Source organism: Mesocricetus auratus, unplaced genomic scaffold, assembly GCF_017639785.1.
Source record: "Mesocricetus auratus isolate SY011 unplaced genomic scaffold, BCM_Maur_2.0 Super-Scaffold_100013, whole genome shotgun sequence".
In the NCBI taxonomy this organism is placed as follows: domain Eukaryota; kingdom Metazoa; phylum Chordata; class Mammalia; order Rodentia; family Cricetidae; genus Mesocricetus; species Mesocricetus auratus.
Window position 1 is genome coordinate 61,549,730 of NW_024429196.1, and position 25,606 is coordinate 61,575,335.

Genomic DNA, 25,606 nt, shown 5'->3' on the forward strand with positions numbered 1-25,606 from the left:
CCATCTCTGGCTACACGCCGCTTCCCCAGGACAAAGGGTAACTTGCTCACCCTGGTGGCTAAAATCTCATCATTTGAGGAAATTTGTGTTTTGACATTTGCCGGCACTGTGAGGGTTTAATTATTTTTCATCAGGAACTTCCTTCAGAAGAAATAATCATAATCTTCCCTAACTTTAGGATGGAGAATGTTCAGAAAGAGAAGAGAGAGTAAAACATACGAAATTTGAGTGTCTGTGTGTTTGTGTGTGTCAGAGAGAGAGAGCATGCACGTGTGTGCGTGTGTGCATGTTTATTGAAAGCTTTTCTCTTTGCACTCTACGGTGTACAGGCCTAGCCACTCGACATCCCCCCAACAGAGAAAAAAACTATTTGCTAGGGGACCTCACTGGAATATTCTGATCTTTGTGTTCCCTGAGAACAAAGCTTACTGGTGTTTCTGTGCAACACCCTTGGAAATTAAGACAGTGTCTCAAAATCAAGTCTCCTCTTTCTGAGAAGCAGATGCTACCAAGAGGGCAAGATAGCCACACATCGATTTCATGTGCACGCAAGGAGGTTAGTGAAAGACGGGAGGGATTCCATAGAGCTTCTGAAAGGGATGTTTGGGTTCAATCTTTTTTAAAAACAAAAGGAAGTAAAGACTGCGTTAGTGGAATTTGGATGGGTGGGAAGGGGAAAGGTCAAATGAACCCCTTTGGAAGGCATCAATAGAAATCTCAGTCAAGACCCTCAAATTGTCCAAGATCAAAAGTCATCCTATTTCAGCAGATTCCATGTTAAAATTTTGCCTTTCTCCAGTGATCTCATATAAACACGAGTGTTCATCAGGCGCGCCGGAGTCATTACTATTTATATTACTATGCCCCGGCTGTGTGCAGTCAATTCATAATCGTCCAGTTTTTCTAATTAATCACAAAAGATTTTTGTTTTGCCTGCAGCTAGTTCTGGGGTGACTCACTATGGCAAGCCAAAGCTCATACATCAAACACAGGCCCTTTCTCACTCTGGCCTTCTGCTGGGGAATGCAGTTCGGTGCTTCGCCACCAAAGAGGTGCAGCCTGAGCATGCGCGGCCCCAGGCAGAGGAGAAGCAGTCCTCTACTGCGCCACTTGTTATTTTTATCTGATGCGTTCTTAGGCCAAATCAGATCCAGAGAGCACAGCGAGGTTTCTAAATTCAGAGCTCTGCTCTTCTGTCTCCCTTTCTCCCCCTCTACTGACATCCTCTTTTATCAAATGGGCTCAAGATCACAGCATTTCCAACAGAGGGACAGGGCACCATTTTTTTCATAATCTTTAGCCCTTTTAGTGGTGGCCTTTTGTGAAGAGAATAAACAAATAATGTCACCAAGAGAAGGAATTTTCCCTTGCCAGATTCAGGTCATGATGGGCAGTAAGAACATCTATTCTGTGTGCGGTGGGTCTCATGGAAAGAGCCAGAAAGGAGTCCCTGAAGATACCTTCCTCCAGAACTGGGACGAGGAAAGCTGGGGCCAGAGCTGGTTTGAGTCAGGACAGCCGTGTCCATTTCATACAAATGAAGAGAGGACCACCTGGAAGGAAGCAGGCCGCCACTGTCCCGTGTAAACTGCACTGCACGGGATGAAATTCAGTTGCCATCACTCCATGAGGAAGACTTGTGCTGATCGTGTCTGTGTTGGTGTTGGTGTCCTCGTGGTGGCAGCCCAGAAGATAACCGTCTGTCCAGTACTTCTCTAAACCTTCCAGATGCTCTAGAAATGCCTGGCAGCTTCTAGAAGCTGATTCTATATACAGCCAACCTTCAGTATTCATGGAAGAAGCCACACTCACAGATACAGCCATCTGCAGAAAAAAAAAGTCAAGGAAAACTCTGCATCTAACTAAACGCATGAAGATTGTCTTTCTATCCTGGGATGCAGAGGGTTGAACTTAGATAAATGTTCTACCACTGGGCTATACCCCCAAGCTTTCTGAATATTCCTGTCATTCCCTAAACAATACAGCATAACAACTCATTGCATATTTGTTGAGCGTTGGGTAATCTAGAAGTGATTTAAAGCACACAGAAGGATGTGCATACGTCATATGCAAATACCGTCGCTTCATGGAAAAGGCTTGTGCACCTACGAGTGTGGGTCCACAAGGGAGCCAACCATCTGCAGCTGAGATCACTAATGTTCTGGGTGTGTCGTTATAACATATATTTGTGCAGAACCAGATATACAAGGCACCCATCTGCTTGTCCTTTCAAGCTCCACCCTCAAATCCTCTCATTCTAACTACTTTATCACCTCTGCTAAACAGTCTCCCAGCTGCTTGCCCACGCCTACCACAAATAGCTCCACCAGAGAGAATTCTTTTCTAATCGCCCATAAAGGCTAACTCTGCCTGTCACAGGACATATCGCCCACCACTGCATTTTTTATATACCTGTCTGATTCTCTGACATGACGGTGCAGACTCCTGTCTCCTGCTTCAGATAGGTACTCTAGGATGAGGCTAACTGAGTCCAGTGCCCCACCCTTTGCTTCCCAATCCTAACCATTCTAAGGTTGTGTTTAATGATCCACTCCCTCACAGGCGGCCTATTCTCCCTCGTCTCCCCGCATTCCTCACATGTAGATCAATGTTGATGTGGAGTCCTTTTTGAATCATAATTACAACAACAATAAAGAATCTGTTATTATCTCCTGATTAGGAAAGGCCAAACATACCTGGGTCTGTGTTTGGGCTTTTCCCCTCTTCTGAAACCTATCTGCATATGTAAGAGGTGGAGCAAGGGGCATCAAAGGACATCTGCTTGTTTGATCTAATTAGTCTAGTTTTTCCTTCTCTACCAAAACACTTGAAAAGGGAAATTCCAGACAGTTCTTCAATCTCTGTGAAGTAAGTCAGTTTCTTAGACAAGAAGACCTGAGTTTTCTTTAACACACTGGCTACCTAACAAAAAAACAAGAGGACCCAGTCTTTGACTCCATAGTCACTGATAATTTGTTTATTGGTGTTGGTCAACACAGATGCATGTGGCTCTGTTCTTATTTACAAGCAAACAGCATCATACCCACTAGGCTCCTAGGGAAACGAACCTGAGCAGGCTGTTACAACCCCCCCCATCTGAAAACAGTGGTGTCGGGGTGCAGTGGGAAAAGGACTCAGTCTGCAGTGCGGTTCATGGTAAGAGACTCTGCAAGTTCCCTTCAAGCCACATCCTAGGGGATGGGGGAGTGGTGCTCCAAACACAAGGGTATAAATGATCTGCACTTCTTTGTCAAGGATGCGGGATAGACACAAAGAATACACAGTGGCCTGCCTCTGTTACTTTCTACAGGTGGAGAATGGGAAAGGACTAGCAAGAGGCTTTAAGTAGGATGTGCTAGGGACTCTGGAAATGTCCAACAATGCCCTCCCCCAGAATAGGGTAGAGAGGGAAGGAGACATATAGAAGAGAAAGAGACAGAAGGGGAGAGGAGGGGAGAGAGGGGAAGGGAGGGGAGTGGACAGGAGGGGGGAGGAAGGAGAGGAGAGGAGGAGAAAGACAACAATCACAAGGTGGAGGACAAGAGAGGGGAAAGAAGGAAGAGAGAGGGGAGAGGTAAAGGAGAGAGGAGGAGGGGAAAGCAGGAGGCAGAAGTAAAAGGGGCGGGGAGAAACCTGAGTGAGCATCTAAGTGAGGAATGGAATGGACAGAGTTAGAGACACTTAGTAATGAAGAGAAAGTAAAAGAAATAGAACATTGGAAGTTTCTAGAAGAACAACTAGGATTAGGGTCTTCAGAATTCCAAGCAGTTTGTTCTGCTTCATCTAGTGTCTCTAAATATGAAACACAGCCATGAGTTTATCAAAAACTGATCTGGGGTGGGTCAGAAAACCTCATGTTTCTTGATAAAAACACAGGTCCAGTTAAAAACTTTCCCCACACCCCTGTATTCCCACTGCTTCTTCCTTACAGGAGTCTAGTAGAAGTTCAAGCAGCTTCCTAACATTCCAACAGCCTTCAGCAAATTTAAGTCTCCCTTTGTTAAAGAAGGGTAGGAATGACACTGAGTCACTTCTCTAGCGTGGGCGCACTGACCACATACACAAGCCCAGAGCCTGGAATCACAGACCAGGCATCCTGACCAGACAGGTTCTGAAGTGCAGGCTCCTCCTCCCTCTCACAAACTACTGCCACCAAGGCACCCTAAGCCATTGGATGGGGAAGCCACCAATGGAGGACTCAGAGTGGACACTCAGCAGATTTTGGGTCTACCTAAAAATTCTGGAGGCAAGGACCATATAATCTAAAGCTAAAAGTAAAGTTAAAATCTTAAAAATAAATCACCTCTAATCACACTGTACATGAGCTAGCGATGTAGCTGACTGAGTGCATGCCTGGCATGGTTCAAGCCTCAGCATCACGAGAGAGAGAGAGAGAGAGAGAGAGAGAGAGAGAGAGAGAGAGAGAGAGAGAGAGAGATTTTTTAAAAATTGTAAATGCCACATCCCATCAAATAACCACAGTGACTGTAGGTATAGTTTAATACCCACCCAGGTTTCCAGCTGGAGTTTTCTAACTTACTTGTAATGTTCTGTAGTGTCAATCCTTCACCTCTCCCTCAGAAAGGGTTATGAATTATCTCAGTTGCTTTTTTTTTAATACCTAAATAAAAAATGGCTACTCCGGTGGCTTTAAATTGGCTACAGTTATGGCTGAAAGTCTAATAGTTCCCTAGCATGTAAGACCCTGCACCATACACACAAAATTCCCCACTCCATAGGCAGTATGAGTCTCGACACTAATTAATAGATCCACTCAAAAGTAAAGGTGGAAAGGGGCAAATATCCTTCGAATTCTTTCTGAATCAATATTCAAGACTGGTGCAGAATCACTTTATTTATTTGTTTGTTTATTAAGTTTCATTTGGGTTTTGTTTTTTGAGACAGGGTTTCTCCATGTAGCCCTGGTTATCATGGAATTCACTCGGTAGACCAGGCTGAACTCAAACTCAGAGATCTGCCTGCCTCTGCCTCCCAATTTAATCCTTTAATCCTCCACTAGGATTAAGAATGTGTGTGCCACAACCATCTGGCTGAATAGCTTCATTTTGGAGATTAGCATTTGTAATGGAAAAACTCTATGTCAAGGATCCTTAAACCCAAGCCCCCATCCTTCATTGAACAGAGTCAGTACTTATAGAATAACAGAATTTGAAGTTGGCAAAAGGAGCGAATGGTTTCTTAGAGTCCACATTTAGACACCTGTTCAGTCTTCATCACCAGATGAGAGGCAGAGCAGAGGTGGTAGAGGCTGACCAGCCCAGCTACACCATCAGACATCAGATCAAATATTAACAAGCAAGGAAGCTCAGAAATTCTTAGGGTTTAGCAGGAGCCCTCCTTTTTCCAGCCACTACCAAGTAGGGAAACTTCTACCTTCAACTCCAGTTCTGCTTCTCACCCAGGAATATGCTCTCAGCTTTATTCCCATGGGTGTCCTTTAGAGTGACCTCCTAACCAAAGAGAAGAAAGAAATCTCTAGTCCATGTGGTGATATATTATTTAATAAAGCTTGCCTGGAGGATCAGAATGCAAAGCTAGCCACAGCCATAGAAGCTGGGCAATGGTGGCATACACCTTTCATCCCAGGACTCGGGAGAAAGAGGCAAATGGATCTCTCTGAGCTCAAGTCCACCCAGGGCTGCATGAGGGTGAATCAGTCTAAAAGAGAAACAGAACTCACACCTTTAATCCCAGCACTAGAGAGGTATATAAGGAAGAAGTAAAGGGTCTCATGTGAGATTCAGTTTCCAGGCTCAGGGCAGACAGGATCTCCATTTCAGTCTTGGTAGAGGTAACAGCTACTGGCTGGATGCTTTGCTTCTCTGATCTTCAGCTTGAACCCCAATATCTGTCTCTGGGTTTTTATTAATTGTACTGCATATCCACACTAAAAGAAGTCCCCAGAAGTTCCCAACCTGACCCCCCTTCCCCAGCCCAGAGCTCATGGCTTCAATACTCACTTAAGTCCTGGGCTCGGCATTCTAATTCTAGACATAACACAAATAGCAGAGATCTAAGTTCTGGGATATGGCTCATAGTCCAGTCTTTGTCTACACTGTGCAAGGCCCTGGGTTCCATCCTCCTTACCAGCCACCTTGTACACACTAGACATTCTTTCTAGACCTTTCCCTAGACCTCCTCTCTTCAGGCAAATGGGCCAGGAAGGTAGAATGATAACCAGCAGGGAGAGACTGACTCCATTGTGCTGACTCCATAGCACAATGTTCAGTATCATGTTGTGACCCACTATTGGACAAAAGTCACTTAGTGTACTGTGGTCTCCTTTATCTCCATGGCTTTGGGGGTAGGCGGGGGATGCACACAGGTGTCCAGGACACTAGGTGTCCAGAGGACTGAGGTAGTTATCAGTATGGGTAGACTGAGGCAGGGGATGGGTGTCATTGTCCCTCCTCCCTGCCCTTCCTTCCTCTTTCCTCCTTCCTCCTCTTTGTTACCAATTCTGTGCTCATTCATGTTCATTCCATACTTTTACTCAAAGCCAAGATTGTTTGTGAGTTGAAATACTTGATCCACTTGTAAATATTCTCACAACAAAACTCTTAAATTGCCAGGCGTTGGTGGTACACACCTTTAATCCCAGAACTCAGGAGGAAGAGGCAGGCAGAGCTCTGTGAGTTTGAGGCCAGCCTGGTCTACAGAGCGAGTGCCAGGATAGACTCCAAACTACACAGAGAAACTCTGTCTCAAAGAAAAACAAAAACAAAAACAAACAAAAAAAAAAAAACACCTCTTAAGTCCAAAACAGTATGCAAGCCTCACTTTTCAAATCTCTCTGTTCTTGGAAAAACAGAAACTTAGACTGTGGCAGAGCTGGGAACATGACTCAGCGGCAGAGTAGATGTCTAGCATAGATGAGATTCTGGGATAGAACCCCAGCAAAAGAAAAAAATAGGAGGGAGAGAGGGAGAAGGAGCAAAGAGGAAGGGAGATAAATTAAAACTGTATCACAAATTAAAAAACAAAAGTAAAAAATCCAACATCTCATTGAAGGCTCATCACCCTCCGCTCTCCCTCCCCACCCCCACCCCCACCCCCCACACACACGACTTCCTGACAAACAGTGGATGAGTTCGCATCAGGAAGCTGAAAACACCAGGCACTTCCACTCAGACCCTGTGATTTTTTTCAGCCTTTGGTTAAAGGTACAATTACAGAGAAGGCTGTCAATCACAGGTATTGTGGAGTGAGTCACGGCATGGACTTAAATGGCTCTGTCACTGAGTGTCTGCCCTTCGGAGATGGCGGGAAGTGGAGGGGGTGTCTGTCGATTTATGAGCATTCGATCAGACGAGGATAATGGCAGATCCGCCTATCTTTCTTATAACGCTGCCTACACAGTGATCCTTCTCCAGGACCTGGAGGGACAAGTCACACGCCACAGGTGATACGAGCAGCAGGAAAGGAGGTAGAAAGTGACTCTGTGTCATCCCCGTTGTGGTGGAATGGTGACATGGATGCTGCGTGTTGAAAGCCTAGCATTATTATTAACCTTACAGTCTCCTAAACCGGGCGTTGGTGGCACACGCCTTTAATCCCAGCACTCGGGAGGCAGAGGCAGGTGGATCTCTGTGAGTTTGAGGCCAGCCTGATCTACAGAGCGAGTTCCAGGACAATCTCAAAAACAATACAGAGAAACCCTGTCTCGAAAAATAGAACATTCTCCTAGGCAGCACTGGGTCCTGAAGAAAGAGGTTAGGCTGAGAGACATTCAGAGGGCCAAGACTGCTGCCCAACCTGTGGGATGGGTTTCCTTGTGCTTGGAGCCCCTATTAGGATGCAGCTGCTCCATCCAGCTAAAAATACACGGCAAAGGCAGAGTCAGTGTAGTTAGGCTCAGCCTCATGTCAGCTACAAATAAAGCAGCTTCAGTATTTCACTGACACTCCTCCAAGGTGGTAGGAATGTAAGCTGACCCTCAAACAACATAAGAGGCCTTGAGTTTTACAGCATTGTCCCTTTCTCGGTATGGACTTGAAGCCTCAATTCTTTTTTTATCTGGCTAAAAGGGGATGTATTTTATCATAATGGCTTTATATCTGATGTGTACAAGCCAACACAAATAGGGTATTAGAGGGAAACACTGTACCTCAGGCACCATTTTATGAGTGCTAGTGTTTACATCAAACAACAGATCCTAAGAGCATTATATTAAGCGTGGACAAATCATTTGCCTGAGGATTAGGTGTTGTGCCGTTGAAACACAATCCTGCTGTTGATTTTTTTCTTAACTGCCAAGCCAAACATGGTCAAAGAAGCAACAGTAAGTGCTACCACAGGAGTAAGTGTTTCCTTTTTCAAGTATGAAAAACAAGTCCAAGCCCAAACTAGAGCATGACAGCAGTGTCGCCTGCAGTGTCTGATTGACCCACACACCATCTCTGGTGTCTAATAGGTATCTGTGGACTTGACAGCATTAGCAGAGTGTGCCAGCTACACTGTACTCTCCAAAGATAAAAGGCAGAAAAAAGAAAACGGTGCCCAGTAGGATCTAAACAGGACCCCGGGATTCCCACTAACCTGGCCTGCTCTAGAGCTCTCCACTGACCATTCACAGCTATCCCATCCCAAATGAATACGAGCAACAAGTTCTATGTGGCCAATGATCTTACTTTCTAGCCAGAAACATATTCTCTGTGTTTCATTTTTTCTAGGCACAGCCTCAGGTAACCAGGCTGGCCTTGGACTTGCTAAGTAGCTGAGGATGACACTGAGTTTTTGACCCTCTTGTTTTTACTTGCTCAGTGCTGGGATTACTGGCCTGAACCACCACACTATTGGAAGAAACAAGCCCAGGTCTTCATTCATGCTAGGTGACCACTTTCCTCACACAGCTACACCCTAACCCAGGAACATATTCTTGAAAAACGCTGCAAAGCAATTCAGAAATAAACAGGGGTCCTTAGAGCTTAGGAAAGGGAGGGGAGGGGGACAGAGGATCAAATAAATAAAAGGTTCCAAAACAATCAAATAGCTAGGGGGCCGGTGAGGAGGCATGGAAGGAGGCGGGGGGGGGCTGTGAAATAAAAATTTAAAAAAGAGTTAATTCCCCTGATCTGTAGCACAGCGGGGAAAGTATTGTTTTAAACCAACAGTTCTTAACCTGTGGCTCTCTTCCCTTTGAGGTAAAAACAACCCTTTTATAAGGGTCACCTAAGACCTTTGGAAAACACAGATATTTGTATTACCATTCATAACAATATTAAAATTACAGCTATGAAGTAGCAACAAAAATAATTTTATGATTGGGGGTCACCACAACATAAGGTATTAAAGGGTCACAGCGTTAGAAAGGTTGAGAACCGCTACTTTAAACAATTTGTTACATGTTTTATAAGGAGATGGAAGAGGGCTGTGCACACAACTGGGTGGTAGAGCATTTGCCCAGCATGTACAAGGTCTTAGAATTGACGGCAGGACTAGAAGGGAGGAGTTTGTACCCTCCCAGTGTAAGGCCAGTCTCCTTGAAGTCACTACCTAGTAGACTCCTTCCAGGATGATTGTAACACAGATGACACCTGTCTCTGGGTCCATCCAGAACCACACCACCTTCTCAAGTGGGTCACATAGGAACACAGGCAATAAAATACCTTCACCAACTTGGTCCTCTGCAGACCGAACTATAGAGGGAGGAAACCATTATTTCCCAAATAGTAATTGTTTCCATTGAACAGAGGTAATGATACTGACAGGTTTAAAGTGTGGCAGACTCAAAGAGAACACTTGGGTAAGCTGCTAAATCTGTCCATGAAGAATATGAATGCATACCAGAGAATATGTATATATACTGGAGGCTATGAATATGTAGTGGAAAATATGAATATATACCAGAAAATATGAATATGCACTGGAGACTGAATATGTACTGAAGATTATGAATATATACTGGAAAATTGAATATGTACTGGAGACTATGTATACCTGAAATATTGATATTAATATATACTAGAGGCTATGAATATGTAGTGGAAAATATGAATATGTACTAAAAACTATGAATATATACCAGAGAATATGACTATGTATTGAAGACTATGAATATATACCAGAGAGTATGAATATATACTGGAGACCATGAATATGTACATGAAATTGTGAATATACGCTGGAGAATATGGCTCTATAAACACTTCTACAGCAAACCTCCCAAGAGACTATGCAGGTGGGTCTATTCAGCCACTCATTCATGTTTCTGCACATATGTTTAATTAGCATTTATGTACCAACCACTGTGTCGCACCCTGGGGACACACCAGGGAAACAGACTCAGTCACTGCTTATAAATTCTTGATCCATGGGTTTCTACAAATGACCAATACCTTGTAACTATTCATTAAATTCTTACTGCTTGAGAAATGACAGAGAGCCCCAAATTCATTCAGATCTGATAGTGGGGAGGATTGTAATTCAGCCAAGCCACAAGTCCAAGCAGCTAAATGCACATGGACTTCATGGACCTCTTCACAATCTGTTGTCAGGCTCGTTCGCAATCTCATTTCTTCATTTTGAAGATTTTAGAAGTGCTTTCTGCTAAAGAGACTCTCTCCAGGCCCTTATGTAAAGTGGCTAGACTCTACGCACATATACTATGAGTCACCTCCAGGTAACTTAAACCAAATGTTATGTAAATATTTGTTCCACTGTATTGTAAAGGGAATGATGACAAGACAAAAGTCTACAAGTTCAGCACAGATGGAGGGCTTTTCTTGAACATTTTGGTTGAATCCACAAATGTGAAACTATGGATACATGTGGAAATTGTAAATAACTGGTATTGCTTTCCTGTCAAATTGCCTGGAAAATGTTAAGACCAGGTAGGATTCTGTCATCTGAATATGTTCCTGAATAGCTGAAATTTAAAGAAGTCAGATGGTCGGGGTGACATGAGGCAGTGGAGCAAGGGCTTCTTATTCCTTAGTATGGGAAAGTTCCCGAACATTCAATTTCCTTTCCTTTGCCTTAATCACCTTGTTTGTGAATCATTTCCTCCCCCAGTGTCCCCACTTCAGTCAGGACTGAACCAAGAAGAATTCTCACCAAACCTACAGTAAGCTTCAGCACAGCAAAGCAGGGTAATCTTACGAACAGAGTTGGTTATTGTCTTTAAGATTACCTCTCTCCTTTAAGATCGCCTCTCCTTCTTTTCTGTTTCAGCCCACCCAGTGTAAGTGCTCTGCCACTGAGCCCCAACTATGTTTAAAAATGGTTCTGTAGCCACTAACTCTCATTACATATCTCTAAAAACAAAACTCAATCCCCTCAAACTCAGTTGTCTATCTTTTTTCCAAGTAGCCATTGACAACAAAAGCAATTTCTTTGAAGACTATTTCTAGTCTATGGCCATACTACCCTGAATGAATCTGATCTCATCTGAAGAATATTTCTAGTAAAGATATTAATAAATGAATTCCTCTAACTGGTACTCTAAAGAAATCATCACATTTTGGGGCCAGAGTCTCATTATGTAGTCCTAGGTGGCCTAGAACTTAACCACATAGACCAAGTTGGCCTTGAACATGCAGAGATCTGCCTGCAACTGCCCCCTTAGTGCTGGGATTAAAGGTGTATACCACCATGCCCAACTCTCAATAAAGAATCTCATTCTTCGCAACCCTAGGTTTCTCCCTCCATTTTCTACAAGTGGAATATTAGAACAAGTAGCACTCTATGTTTTTCTTCCACACAGATGGGAGGGTTTTCGGGTATATGAGTGTCTACACTGTTGGGAAATGGTTATGAAGATTTGTGTGTGTGACTCCCACCCCTACACCTCAGAACAAAAAAAGCTGACCCATGAAAATTCAGTGCCACAGAAGTTAGAAACTAAAAAAACCCACACACTTTGTCCCGGAACTTCTTTATACTTCAAACCCCTCCATCACAGACTCTAGAATTTGTCAGACTCTTACTTCATTTACCAAAACAATTAGACTTCGCCTATTCACTCTAGCCATTTTTCTCCAGCCCAGAGAAACCCTGTCCATTCTGAGGCAGTCACCTCCTTGCCCCACGTACTAAGCTCCAAATAACCATACGCGTGTACATTTACTACCCAAACAAATACATATGAGATATCAATTTGCTGAAAACAAATGACTTCAATGTGACGTGATGTCTTCGTGAAGACACTCTCTACTTTGCTAAGAAAGAGCAAGAAACGCATTATTAGGTACCTTAATGTTTGGAATTGTCAAATGTGGGTTTAGAGGAGATTTTTTGATGGGTTGTTTTTTGGTTTTATGTTTTTGTTTGAAACAGGGTCTGACATAACCCAGGCTAGCCTGGAAATCCTGAACCTTTTGTATTCACTAGAGTCACAGGTGTGTGTCATGCCAGGCCCAGCCTGGCCTAGTACATCTCTTTTAAAATAAACTGGCACCTAGTCATGATGGTTCATGCTTCCAGTCCCAATGCTTGGGAAACTGAGGCAGGAGGACTGTCAAGTGTTTAAGTCCAGCCTAGGCTACATATGAGTTCTAGGCTAGTCAGAGCTACAAAATGACAGCAGGCCTAAAAAAAAAAAAAGGAAAAAGAACAAAGAAATTTGGACCCACAGTCAATTTGCTGCAGAGTTGGACAATTTGATTTTGGTTCAATTTTGAGGTTAGTTTCTCCCACCAGCTCACTACTTGGATATGTATATAAATTCCTATTTTGGGCATTAGGGTTGTTTGGCTTTTTTTTTTCTTTTTTCTTTTTAACAGCCTCTTCTGATGAACTGTAGGCTGCTTGAGGGAAAGACTATTGTTCAAGTTTATACCTCCAGAGCCTAAAACTCAGCGAACCCTTATTGATCTCCCTGTGTACGGACTGCTCTGGGCTCTACACTGTTGGAAGAAACATACAGCCCTCCATTGCTCAGTGAGTTACATTTATTGCTGCCTTCAACAATGCTATTTTGTCATCATTTTCAAGTTAATTTTTAGCATCCTATGTTTCAGTATGCCCATGCATTTATTAAGCTTCAATCCTTGGCATGGAAATCCTAGAAACCAAATACCCATGGACAGAGATATTCCAACGGAGAGAGAACAATCATATCTGGGGGAAGTGGCCAATTGCTGAAGGCCCCAAGGTCCTATTGGAAGACAGTGTTTTAAAAGATGTTAGCCAACTCATCATAACCTCTGTGGACAGATCAATGTCCCAAGGCAGAATACCCTAGGGTCCAAGAACCAGCGTACGTGTCTATAGCCTCTTCACACTTTCCTTCCTAGCTGCTGACTCACCAAGAGGTTGAGCAAGTGCCAGCCTTCTGCAACCTCTGTTTCTTTGCCTGAATAATGGTAATGCAGATAACAGCTAAGACAGACATCACTCGATGAAATGAGGCCCAAACTAAAGGCAGATTTATAAAGTGCCAGAATCTTGGAGAAGGCCAAAATGATAATGAAGACAATGGCAAAATCCTGTCTCCCTCCCTCCCTCCCTCCCTCCCACTGTCTCTTTCCCTCTTTCTCACTGAATGTTTAAGCCTCTCTTCTTGGTTTCTGTCACTTGCCTATGTTAGAGGTCACCATTATGTGTGTTTCCTCTTGAGAACATTTCAGCAACGTAACCTAGAAGAAGTATTTCGACCAAGCCAACGCCTTGGTTTTACAAACAAATCAGCAGAGTAATAAAGGCTATATGGTTTAAGAAAGGCCATGTGGCCAATAGCTGATGAACTGAGATGAATTCTGTGATACCATATTTGGAATCCTTAGCTAGACCCTTCCCCACACTTGTGGTAAGATACTAAGGTCAATGATAATCTTTCTAAAAATGGCTTAGGAGATCTTTACAATGCCCTAAGTATATGCATATAATTTGGCCCAGAGATTCCATGTCTAGAAATTTTTATAAGAAAGAAATTACGAGGCTAGCTTTTTGGCTTGGGGGTAAAACGTCTAGCACACACAAGGTTTCAGGTTCAAGCCTCAGTATTGGGGTAGGGGGGCATCCAGAGAGGAATCTAATGTTCCCTTGCCTAAGTCATGTAATGTGTTTTATGTGTTCTTTTCTCTAATTTTTTATTCATATTTTATTTTATATCTTATTTACCTGCATGTATGAATGTGTGTCTCAAATCTCAGGTATCAGAAGAGGTATTGGATGCCCTGGAACTGGAGTTACAGACAGTAATGAGCTGCCATGTAGATGCTGGGAATTGAACCTCGGTCCTCTGGAAGAGCAGCCATTGCTCTTAACCACTGAGCCGTCTCTTGAGTCCCTCTTTACCAAAGGCCCATGGGGGCCAGAGAGGTGGCTTGGTTAAGAGCACCGGTTGCTCTTACAGAGATATCTGATTTGGCTTTAGCATGGATGTGGCAGCACCCCACCTCCTGTAACTTCAATTCCAGGGTATCTGTGACCCCTTCTAGCCTCCTCCACAGACACCAATCATGCATGTGGTGCACATACTTACAACTCAGGCAAAAACCTCATACAGTAAAATGAAAAATATATAAATCTTTAAAATAATTATAACTAGAGACATACTATGATTTCATCACAAAGATGTACATAGCAATTTATAGCTGAAAAGGAAACAATACAGATGTATGACTATGATGGTTTGATTAAATAATGATATATAGGGAAACTAATCAAGTACTAAAAACTATATTATAAAAGATGCTTGAGTTGTTAGATAAATTAAATTAAAAAACAAGCCACAAAACAAAAAAACAAAAAAGAAAACCCAAACAGCAACAAGAATGTGAAGGGCTGTGCAGGGCAGACCAGACAACACTGGCAGAGTCAGAGAAGCTGAAGAAGAGAGTAGCATACACAGACCATCTTTTGCCAGGATCTTCATGGTCTATTTCTCTAGAGACCTTAAACAATTATACACTTTTCTATTTTAAAAACTTATTTTTCGTTTTACATACCAACCCCATTCCCTCTCCCTCCCCTTCTTCCATTTCCCACCTCCCTTCCTTCTTCCCATCCCCATCTATTCCTCGGAGTGGGCAAGGCCTTCCTTGGGGAGTCACAAAGTCTGCCATGCCAAGTGGAGGCAGGACCAAGCCCCTTCCCCCCCTCCCCCCCCCTATCAAGGCTGAGCAAGGTATCCCACCATACATAGGGAATGGGCTCCAAAAAGTCAGTTCATGGCCCTGGGATAGGTCCTGGTACCACAGCCATTTCCTCCACGCCCACTCCCTGCCCAATGGATTAAGCCACATAACTGTCATCCACATTCAGAGTGTCTAGGGCAGTCCCATGCAGTTTCCCCAGCTGTTAGTTCATAGTCCCTGAGTTCCAACTAGCTCCGGTCAGCTGTCTCTGGTCTTCCCCATCTTGACCTTGACCCCCCCTTGTTCATGTGATCCCTCCTCCCTCTCTTCAACTGAACTCCAGGAGCTCAGTCCAGTGCTTGGCTGTGGGTCACTGCATCTGCTTCCATCAGTTACTAGGTGTAGGTCCTATGATGACAATTGGGGTAGTCACTAATCCGATCAAAGGGGAAGGCCCATTCAGATGCCCTCTCTATTATTGCTAGGAGTCTTAGCTGGGGTCATCCTTGTGGATTCCTGAGAATCTCTCTAGGACCAGGTTTCTCCCTAACCCCATAATGGCTCCCTCTATGAAGATATCTCTCTCATAGGCGAGCTATGCATTTACAGGTACTGATTAATTGATGTTTCTGCTAAAGTCACCAAATGGGGAAGTCACTGAAAAGATGACAGGAAAAGAGGAGAGCATGAGGTCTGGTGGGAAACAGAGGAGTTGTCAAAGGGGTGTCATTCACCACGTGGATCTGGGAGAGGTATGAGCGGAATTGGGCGGAGCTCTGGAGCTGAATCAGAGATGTGCGATAAACTCTGACCTAGTCAGCTTCTCGATGAGACACACAAGAGATAACAGGTGAGGTAATGATGGTAGAGTACACTCACAACTTAATGAGAGGGGAAAGCAAGATTCCCAAGAGGAGTCATTCTTGGCAACTTCATGCTTGGAAGTCATTTTCTGCAGCATCTCATGGGATTAGAATGACCGCCATTTTACATCTTCATGATAGCGTAATTGATAAAATGAGTAACGTTTGGCCAATGTGTGACATCCCACCAGATGCGGTATACGTGACATTATTCGTCTTCCTTTATTTTTATGCAGTCGGGAGAGGAAAAACACTGCCTAAGCAATGGAGTTAGTCAGACCCTGAGTAGATTCCAACTTCACCATTCACTACTATGAGACCACCTTACTCATATGCTAAATGGGAATGATAGTCGTCTACTAATCAAAATGAGGATAGGAGCAAAATGAGTTCAGATACACGGATTACACAAAAGCCTGAACCTCCCCCCCAACCCCCCATTCTCCCACTTCCCAAGCCCCCATCTCCCACCCCCACCATTGCTTTCCTTTACCCTGTTTCTGTAGGCTAGAGAAAGGGTCCTTAACACATGAGAAGCCCTCAGGGTAGGTGGAGGCTGCTCTACACTCTGGGTCCATTGTTAACTTAGGTGTCTGTCAAGACCGCTAAGGCTGGGTTTCAGATTGACTTCTTCAAAACACCAGCCAGTGGCAAGATCACAGATTCACAGATCTGCTGTTTAGAACATTATCAAAAGATTCTACAGGGATTGTGTGGTGCTGACCACCCTTAGTCCCAGTACTCGTGGGTTGGGGCATGTGTAGCAAGCTCCAGGCCAGCTAGGGCTACATAGTGAGACCCCGTCTCAATAAGTAACCAAACGAACAAATAAATAAATTATGAAAGTAAAAAGATTACATAAGGAGAGCAGTTCTGATAGACAGAAGCTCTTTTTTTCTTAAGTGTTTAAATCCATTTGCCTATCTCTTCCGTTTATTATCTTAATTCCACTCTCAGATCAGAGAAAATAGGCTAAAAATTCATTCTTTCCTGTCCTCTGTCACATAGTCCATAATAGATGTGTGATGATGAGACTATTATTCCTTTCCCTCAGCTTTGGTTATAGGTAACAAATAATAACAAAATGGTTGTAAATAGCCAACTTAGCTTACACTCCCAGCCGGGGTATAGCTCAGTGGTAAGGGGTATAATGCTTGCCTGTAACATATGAAGCCCTTGGGTTTGACTTCCAAGCACCACAGTAAATGATAAATTAAATAAATAAATAATAAATAAATACAAAGCTTCTACATCTCCTCAGATGACCTCTAGAAAGCAATTTTTAAAAAAATAAAGGGCAGAATCTTACAACGTAGCCCTGGCTGGCCTTCAACTCACTATTATTTAGACTGGGCTGTCCTTGAAGTCACAGAGAGATCTACCTGCCTCTGCCTCCCAAGTGCTGGGGTTAAATATGTGTGCCACCCGCAAGGTTAGAGAGCAAACAGAAATGGAAGAAGAATTGCAACGAAAAGCAAAAGCAAAACAAAGGGGGCCAACCAGATGGCTCAGCAGGTAAGGATGCTGGCTATACAGCCTGCTCACCTGATTCAGTCCCTGGAATCCATGTGAAGACGGAAGGAGAATACAGACTCTGCAGGGTTGTCCTCTGACCATCATTGGTACCTCATGGCATGCCCTCGCCACTACACACACACACACACACACACACACACACACACACACACACACACACATGATTATTTTAAGGAAAATGAAGACAAGGCCAGGGAACATCATTATGACCTTTCTTCTCATATTTCCACTAGGAAAACGTTACCAAAACGATACATAGTAGGTGAGGCTGCTATTGCTCAATAGTGAGACTGCAGCTCAAGTCCATTCCAAACAGACGGGCAAACATGGCAGAAAAACCTTAATCCTAAAAACCCATGGAGATAACTATTATTCTATTAGTGTTAATATATTTTCATATTAGTAAAGCAATTTACCTTTTTCAAATTACTCGGCCAAACATCTAATCAGATGCTCCTTGGGGGGAAAAATTGAAGCAGACATTAAGCCCACGTGCTTGTAATCCCAGCACACAGGAACTAGAGACAGGGGGATTAGGAGTTCAGGACTAGCCTCAGTTGCATAGCAAGTTGAAGGCCAGACTGAGGTGAAACTATCTCAAACAATAAACTAAAATAAAGCAGGTATTATTAACAGTCTATTTCAGATTAACCTCCTAGAGAAGTTAGATAGCAGGGTTACACTTGAAAGCTGACCTTGTAGAATGAGTAGGGTTTTATTTTGTAACCTAAGTGAGTGAGCTTCTTAGAGAGGTAAGCCTGTTCCAGATGTTCCAAGTGTTGAAGGCTGAAGTGTGTCCCCATCAAGTTCAAATGTTAAAATGCTAACTCCTAGTATGGGAGATCTGAAGGAATGGTCTTTAAAAAGGAAATTAACTTAAAGTCATTGTGATACCCCTTAATGCACTATGACTGGTGATGTACTTTTAAGGGAGTCACTATGTGTACCTTTCATCCCATCATTTACAGGAGGCCAAGGCAGAAGGATTACCATAAGTTAGAGGCCAGCTCAGAAAACACAGTATGATTCTGTCTAAAATAATAATAAATTTTGAAGGGAAGAGACCAAGATAAGCAGCCTCAAAGAAAGGACAACTGTATGAAGACAGCATCTGCAGGAACAGGACAGAGACCTCCAGAGAAACCAGCCCCACTGACACTCTGAGCTTGGTTGCACCCCAGCCTCCAGAACTACAAGGAAATATATTTCTATTATTAAATAAATCAAGTCCACGGCCTTTTATTACAGTAGCCACCTATGCACCAGTATCAAATTTCCTGATTCTAAGTTCCCTATGGATGGAAAATATCTCATCACCAGGCTCTTGAGGATGACATCACCATATAGGGCCTTGTGTGCCCTGTAACCACTGTGAGTGACTTGGGTCACTTGTCTGTCCTGCTGTGGTCACTTAAAACAGCTACTCATGACCTCACTTTGCCCTATCTTCCCACTGGTGTTTCATCCACAAATTTAAAGCCTGAGAAGGTCCCCATGGGAACCTGAGAGCATTTCTTACAAGAATTTCACAAGTACACATCCGAGCAATGGAAGCTGAAGGGATCATATAAAGAACCTCTTTGAAGAACTAGCATCGGGGCTGGAGAGATGGCTCAGTGGTTGAGAGCACTGGCTTTCTTTCTATGGACCCGAGATCAATTTCCAACACCTACAAGGCAGTTCACAACTGTCTGTAGCACAAGTTCCAGGGGATCTTACGCCCTCAATCAAAGCAAAACCCCAATGTATATTAAATAAATAAACATTAATAAATCTTTAAAAAAAGAAAGAATTAATATCAAGCCCCTGACAAATTGTACAAGGGTAAAGAGAAAGCTGTATTTGGTTTGAACACATGACCTCTTCCTGGTAACTGTGCCGTTAATAGCTTACCAGGGACATAGACTTGCAACAGTGGGACAGACATACCAGGCTTTCTTAGCACAATAAGCCTGCAGTGATTCCAAATTTTCAGCAAGCTGTTGGTTAAACAGTTCAGACTTACAATTTGCAGAAAAGTTCTGCCCCAAGCCTCCTCCACTGCTCTTCCTTAAGACCATGGAAGGAATGATGTAAGAACCCCACAAATGTTCATCAACCCCTGCTGTTGTGGCATGATCCCATGCTTCTCAGGGGAGTATGCTCTAGGTATAAAGACATATTTCTCACACCTAAACTTTCTTCAGAATATATTTTTGTGGGATGCAATTGGCCTATATGTATCTATGTATCATAGACTATTATGCTCTTGAGAGCTTTGGTAAAGATGGTGTTTGTAAATCCTTTTGTTCCTAGAGCTACAATAAGATAAATACAACTGAATAAGGCATCTCAGTAAGGGTTACTGTTGCTGTGATGAAACACCATGACCAGAGAAACCTGGGGAGGAAAGGGTTTATTTGACTTACACTTACACATTGCAGTCAATCGTCACGGAAATTCAGGACAGGGACTCAAGCATAGCAGGACATGGAGGCAGGAACTGACGCAGAGGCCATGGAGGAGTGCTGCTTACTGACTTGCTCATAATGGCTTGCTCAGGCCTCCTTTCTTATAGAACCTAGGACCACCAGCCCAGGGATCACATCACCCACAATGGGCTCTGCCCTCCCCTGTCTATTTCTAATTAAGAAAATGTCATACAGGCTTGCCTATAGCCCCATCTGATGGAGGATTATTTATTTATTGTTTTGGGTTTTTTTTTTAGACAGGGTTTCTTGAGAGCTGGGATTAAAGGCCTGTGCCACCACCACACCTGGCCTGGAGGCATTTTCTTAATCGAGGTTCCCTCCTCGCGGATGACTTTAGCTTGAATCGAGTTGACATAAAGCCAGCCAGGACATAATGTAAACATGAAATATAACAGGAACAGATTTCAAGAAAAGGAGGTGTCAATAAAATAAGTGTTATGAGGGGCTAGAGAGATGGCTAAGTGGTTAAAAGTGTCACTGCTCTTGCAAGACGACCTACGTTGGGTTCCCAACACCCACATCATGTGGTTCGAAACCACCTGTAACTCCAGTTGTGGGGATCCCACTGCACTCTGGCCTCCACAGGCCCCTGGATACATGTAGTATACAAAAACTCGTGCGTGCAGACACACACACACACACACACACACACACAAACCTAAAACCATTTTTTTAAAAGAAGCTCATTGTGGAGGTGATTTCACAGAGGAAACAGCCTACACTGCAGAAAACCAAATGTCTTCTCATGGAACCCACAAACAGTGGAAGAGATGGGCATGACAAAAGGCAAACCAGCCACAATTCTTCACTCCACATTGACCCTGAGTCTACTTAATCCATGTTTTCCATTACCCATCAGCCCCACCATAGTCACAAACCTACTTATACTGCTGTAGAGTCCCATCTACATAGTCTCCCCTTGCCCACACTCTTGACTTCCTACCGCCCAACATCTGCCTATCTCCAGCTGAAGGTAACCAGAGAAAATCACACAATTTGTTCTCTTTTTTAATTTGTTGGGGTGGAGGCTCAGTGTTTAAGAGCACTGGCTAGTGTTCCAGTGGTCCTGGGTTCAATTTCCAGCACCCACATGCTGGCTCACAACCATCTATAGCTGTAGTCCCGTAGAATCTGATATCCTCTTCTGGCATGCAAATGCACTTGCAGACAAAATACTCATATGCATAAAATGCATTAATAAATAAACTTCTAAAACTAAATAAAATTTGTTTTAATTATTTTGGGGGCACACATTGGACTGGACATCAGAGGACAGTGACGTCTTCTTCCACTTTTACTTGGATTCCAGGTATCAAACTCAGGTAAGGTGACCTTCAGGGCAAGGGCTTTTACCCACTGAGCCTTCTTGTTTTTGTCCTTAATTTAAATTTATTTATGAGAAAACTTTCAACTAGTTCAAAAGTTCCTAGCATTAAATGTCCAGTCAACTCAGTCTCTCTTTCCCCAAAATGACTATTTCATATATCTTTCCTGTCTTCCTTAAAAGGCAGAAGACCCTCTTCTCTCCCCAGGCACTGGCTTGCTTCTCAGAGAAAATAGAAGTAATAGCATCTCCACCGTGCCTTCCCACAACTCTGCTCTTTTTTTCCTTTCTTTTTCTTTTTTCTTTAAACAACATCTCTAACTCACAAATCCCCATTCAGCAAGGAATGATCTTCAACTCCTAATCTTCCTTCCATCGTCTGCAGGAAGCTGTTAACACAGGTGTGCACCACCAAAAATGGTTTATACAGTACTGAGGTTTGAACCCTGGGCTTCATGCTTGCTATCAGAGCTCTCCACCTACTGAGTTACATTCCTGGCCCAAGGCATGAGTTGTTTTTTCCCTTGTGCCAAGAACAGAACCGAGAATCTTGTACACATTAGGTGGGCACTCTCACTGAGATATATCCCCAGTTTATTATTCCCTAGCTTCTGAGACAAGTGCTCAGTGGATCTTCATATCGAACACTTCTAGCCTGGCTCTGGGTTTAGCAGCTCCTAATTTTAAATTCTGATTCACCAATATAGCAAAGAGTTCTCATCATTTCCTTCTTTTTTATGAATGAAAGTGATCAACCCTTACCTCACACATCTATGCTAGGCTTCTTCCTCCCCCGCCCCCAAACACCCAGGTTTCTGCATCTTTACCTCTGGTCTCTGTGGCTCATTTCATCACACTTCTCACCTCCATTCCACTGCTTTACTTAACATTGTTGCAGCAAATCTTGTCACCCGCTCCAGGTCCTCATCTTAGAGCCTTGATGCAGGATTTGACATGTTTGACTCCCTTATAGAACATCCTGCTTTTCACACACACACACAACCCTTGCAGCTTCCTCCTACTGCACTGGCAGCTCCTTTGGTCCTTTGGTCCTCCTTGCTCACATCTCCTCCTTGATCTGAAATATTCTGGTGCCCCCTGAGCTCAGCACCTACCTAAGGGCATATGCCACCCCCCCCCTAGATTTCTTCTTGCCCTGAGTTTAAATACCATCCACACACTGTGATTCCCAAAGTTTAGCTGCAGAATGGAGTTCTATCTTACATTCCAAACTCCTGTACCCACCAAGGCTCAACATCCTCACTTACGATGATCCGAGCAGAGTTCTTAATTTGCCAATCTAAACTGCCTCTTTCTGAATTATCCCTAGATCACTCAGGAAACACCTCCACCATCACATAGCTGCTCAGTCCACAACCCAAGAGGTCATCCCTACCCCGCATACCTCGTCATTCATTGACGAACTCTTGGTCAATCCCTGAAGCACCCTGAGCCCACCTACTGCCCCTCACCACAGCCATGCAGTGCCACACTTCAAGCTCACCAGCACAGTCCTCTGAAGCCAAGTAACTCGTTTGCCTACATCTGTCTTCTTCTGCAGCAGAACATTTTCCAAGAGCTTCCAGCATTTTTCTTCTCTTATTTTTCTTTTCGGGTCTCCTTGTCTCCCTGCTCAGCTCCCTCCAGTGGCTTCTTAGGGCACCATCAATAAAGTTCAAGGTCAGGATTTTGCCTGTAAGCACCTGGTGATCCAACCGCTCACTGGCTACTATTTCATTCAGCCTTTCTCCCTGGACCACTCATTCAGTAATGCCTACTCCTTCATTGTCCATTGACCAAGTATTCTTTTCTAGCACTTTCTGCCATGCTTTGCACACAGCCTTCCACCAACATCACTACCGATCCAGGTCTGTTCCTTTAGAACGATCTTACTGCTCACCTACTAAGTCTGAAAACAATGCACCCTCTTCTTCATTCGGGGGTTTTTGTTTGTTGTTTGTTGGTTTTGCCTCTGTGCCTGGGAGCAAGCCCAGGACCCCAAGTACATTTTAAGTGTCCTGCCATTAAGCTATAACCTCAGTCCTGTTGTCCTGATGCCATAGCTTGCCTTGTCTTCTCGTCACTTTGTGAATACTCCGATCACACTCAATTTCCATTCCTCCCAGGTCTACCCTCCCACTCTTGTGCCCCCCCCCAAAAAAACGCCATCTCCAATTTGTGTTGCCCAAACTCACTGGAGCACGGTTGAATTTCTCTGTCTTTCTCTCTGGGGTATGTATTTAATATGGGAAGGAAGGAGATTTCACTTGGCTTCTTAGTGACATTTTTTAAATGTCACTAAGAAGCCAGCCATTCCTATATGTAATCCAAGCATTAGAGAGGCTGAGGCAAGAGGATCATCATGAGTTCCAGGCAGCCTGGTTACATAGTGAACATCAGGCTAAGCTACAGTTTCAGGCCCTATCTCAGAACAACAGTTGCTAAGAAAAGGAAGATAAGGAAGAGGGAGAGCAGAGGGAAGGGAGGGTAAACAGGGAAGAGGAGAGGAGACAGCAAGCAAGAGGGAAGGAATGCTCATTTGGGTACAGGATCATTTTCATTAATCCATCAAAACGAAATCTTCGAATGAGGAGAACCACCTGTGTGGTTCCAGCTTCCCAAAACCAGCTGGTGAGAGCCTACAGCATTCCTGTCCTGGCTTAGCTTTCTGGAAATGAGATGGTGTGATCGCCAGTTCCAGATTCCCATCTACCAGGTGCATTCTTTGAATTGATTCTGGCAATCTACTGCTGGAAACACCTGCCCTGCCGAACAGATAGGCTAATGGACTTGCCCAGGCCGCCCTGGAGCATCGAAGAATGTGAACTCCTGGAGGTCAGAGGCCCATCTCATCATTACCCACCAAATAAACTTCAAATGTAGATTGGGTAAGCCCGCTCTCTTTATGAGACCCTGTGCACAGCTGGTGGCTAACAGGATTGCCCTTAAAACCACATTCATGGAGGCGTTAAAGCATGTCACCCAGAAGAAAGGAGAGCTGAGACTATAGCTCAGTGTGAGAATGCTCACTTCACGGGCACCAGGTCTGAGTTGATCCCCAGCTTGAAAAACTAAAATTGAAAAGAAGGGATTTCTGGATATTCTCGTAACTTAGCTCTTGGGCCAAAGCTTTTTACTGTGCCATCCCCGGAAGCAGAAACACTCAGTGCTTCTGAAGTCTACCAAAGCAGGCTTCCTTTCCTACTTTGCCACCCAAACATCTCTGTCTCTCTTCTAGAAAGATCCTCTTTGCCACCTGTTCACCTACCCCATAGACAGGCTTCCTTGCTGTCAGTTCCCTTCAGACAACATAGGTCCTTCCAGTTTAAAACTAGTCCTCAAATGTACCCCTCTATCTTGGTCCCTCAGTGCTGCTGTACTGAGAAACTAATAATAGAAATGTGTTTGTCTTGGTTAGGTTTCTATTGCTGGGAGGAAGCACCATGATCAAACAACAAGTTGGGGAGGAACGGGTTCATTCTACTCACACCTCCACATGGCTGTTCATCAATGAAGGAAGTCAGGACGGAAACTCAAACAGGACAAGATCCTGGAGGCAGGAGCTGCTGCAGAGGCTATAGAGGTGTGCTACTTACTGGCTTGTTCCTCACGGCTTGCTCAGCCTTTTTTCTTGTAGAAGACAGCACCACCAACCCAGAGACCGCAACACCCCACAATGGGCTGGGTCCTCCCCCCATTCATCACTAATTGAGAAAATGGCTTACCGCTGGATCTCATGGCAGCATTTCCTCAGCTGAGGCTCCTTCCTCTCTGATGACTCTAGCTTGTGTGAAGTTGATGCACAAAACCAGTACAGTATTACTTTTTTTCAAATGCAAAGATCAAGTGGGCAGCAGATTTGATGTCTGGTAAGCTCCTGTATCCTAACACAGCAGCAGGTTGCATAGCCCCTTCAATAAAGGTACAAATCCCATGCATTCTGGAACTCTCAGGATGCTATCACCACTCAAAGTCACACACTTACCACAGTATTCCAGACTGTCTCAATAAAAGGACTCTGAGAGGAGAGTGGCACATATTCAGACCATAATTCAATCTTTTGAAGCTCCTCTCTTTCTCTTCCCCACATTAAAGGGCTACCGATGATGATGGCAAGGTTCTGAGAGTCTTTGTAGTTACTATTTTATTTTCATAGTTATTAAAAACTGATGGATGTCTCCCATGACTTATCCCCTTCTACTCAAGCTTCTCTTGGTCACTAGCCTCCTACAGCGTGCATGGTTTTTTTTGTTGTGATTCGCTTTAGCACTTCTGGAGATAGGATATCATACAGGCCAAACTGGCCCCTGCATCCCCACTGTATCCAAGGATGACCTTGACCTTCTAATCATTCTTCTTCTACCTCCTGAG

General features: G+C 43.8%; 1 long non-coding RNA gene across 1 annotated transcript; it reads right to left on the reverse strand.

Moving 5' to 3' along the window:
- Positions 1–567: 567 nt before the first annotated feature.
- LOC110340192 lies at positions 568–24,828 on the reverse strand. Its single transcript, XR_002381965.2, has 2 exons — positions 24,724–24,828; positions 568–1,824 (listed from the first exon to the last, which is right to left on the reverse strand). It is a non-coding gene; the product is annotated as an uncharacterized LOC110340192 (long non-coding RNA).
- Positions 24,829–25,606: the final 778 nt, after the last annotated feature.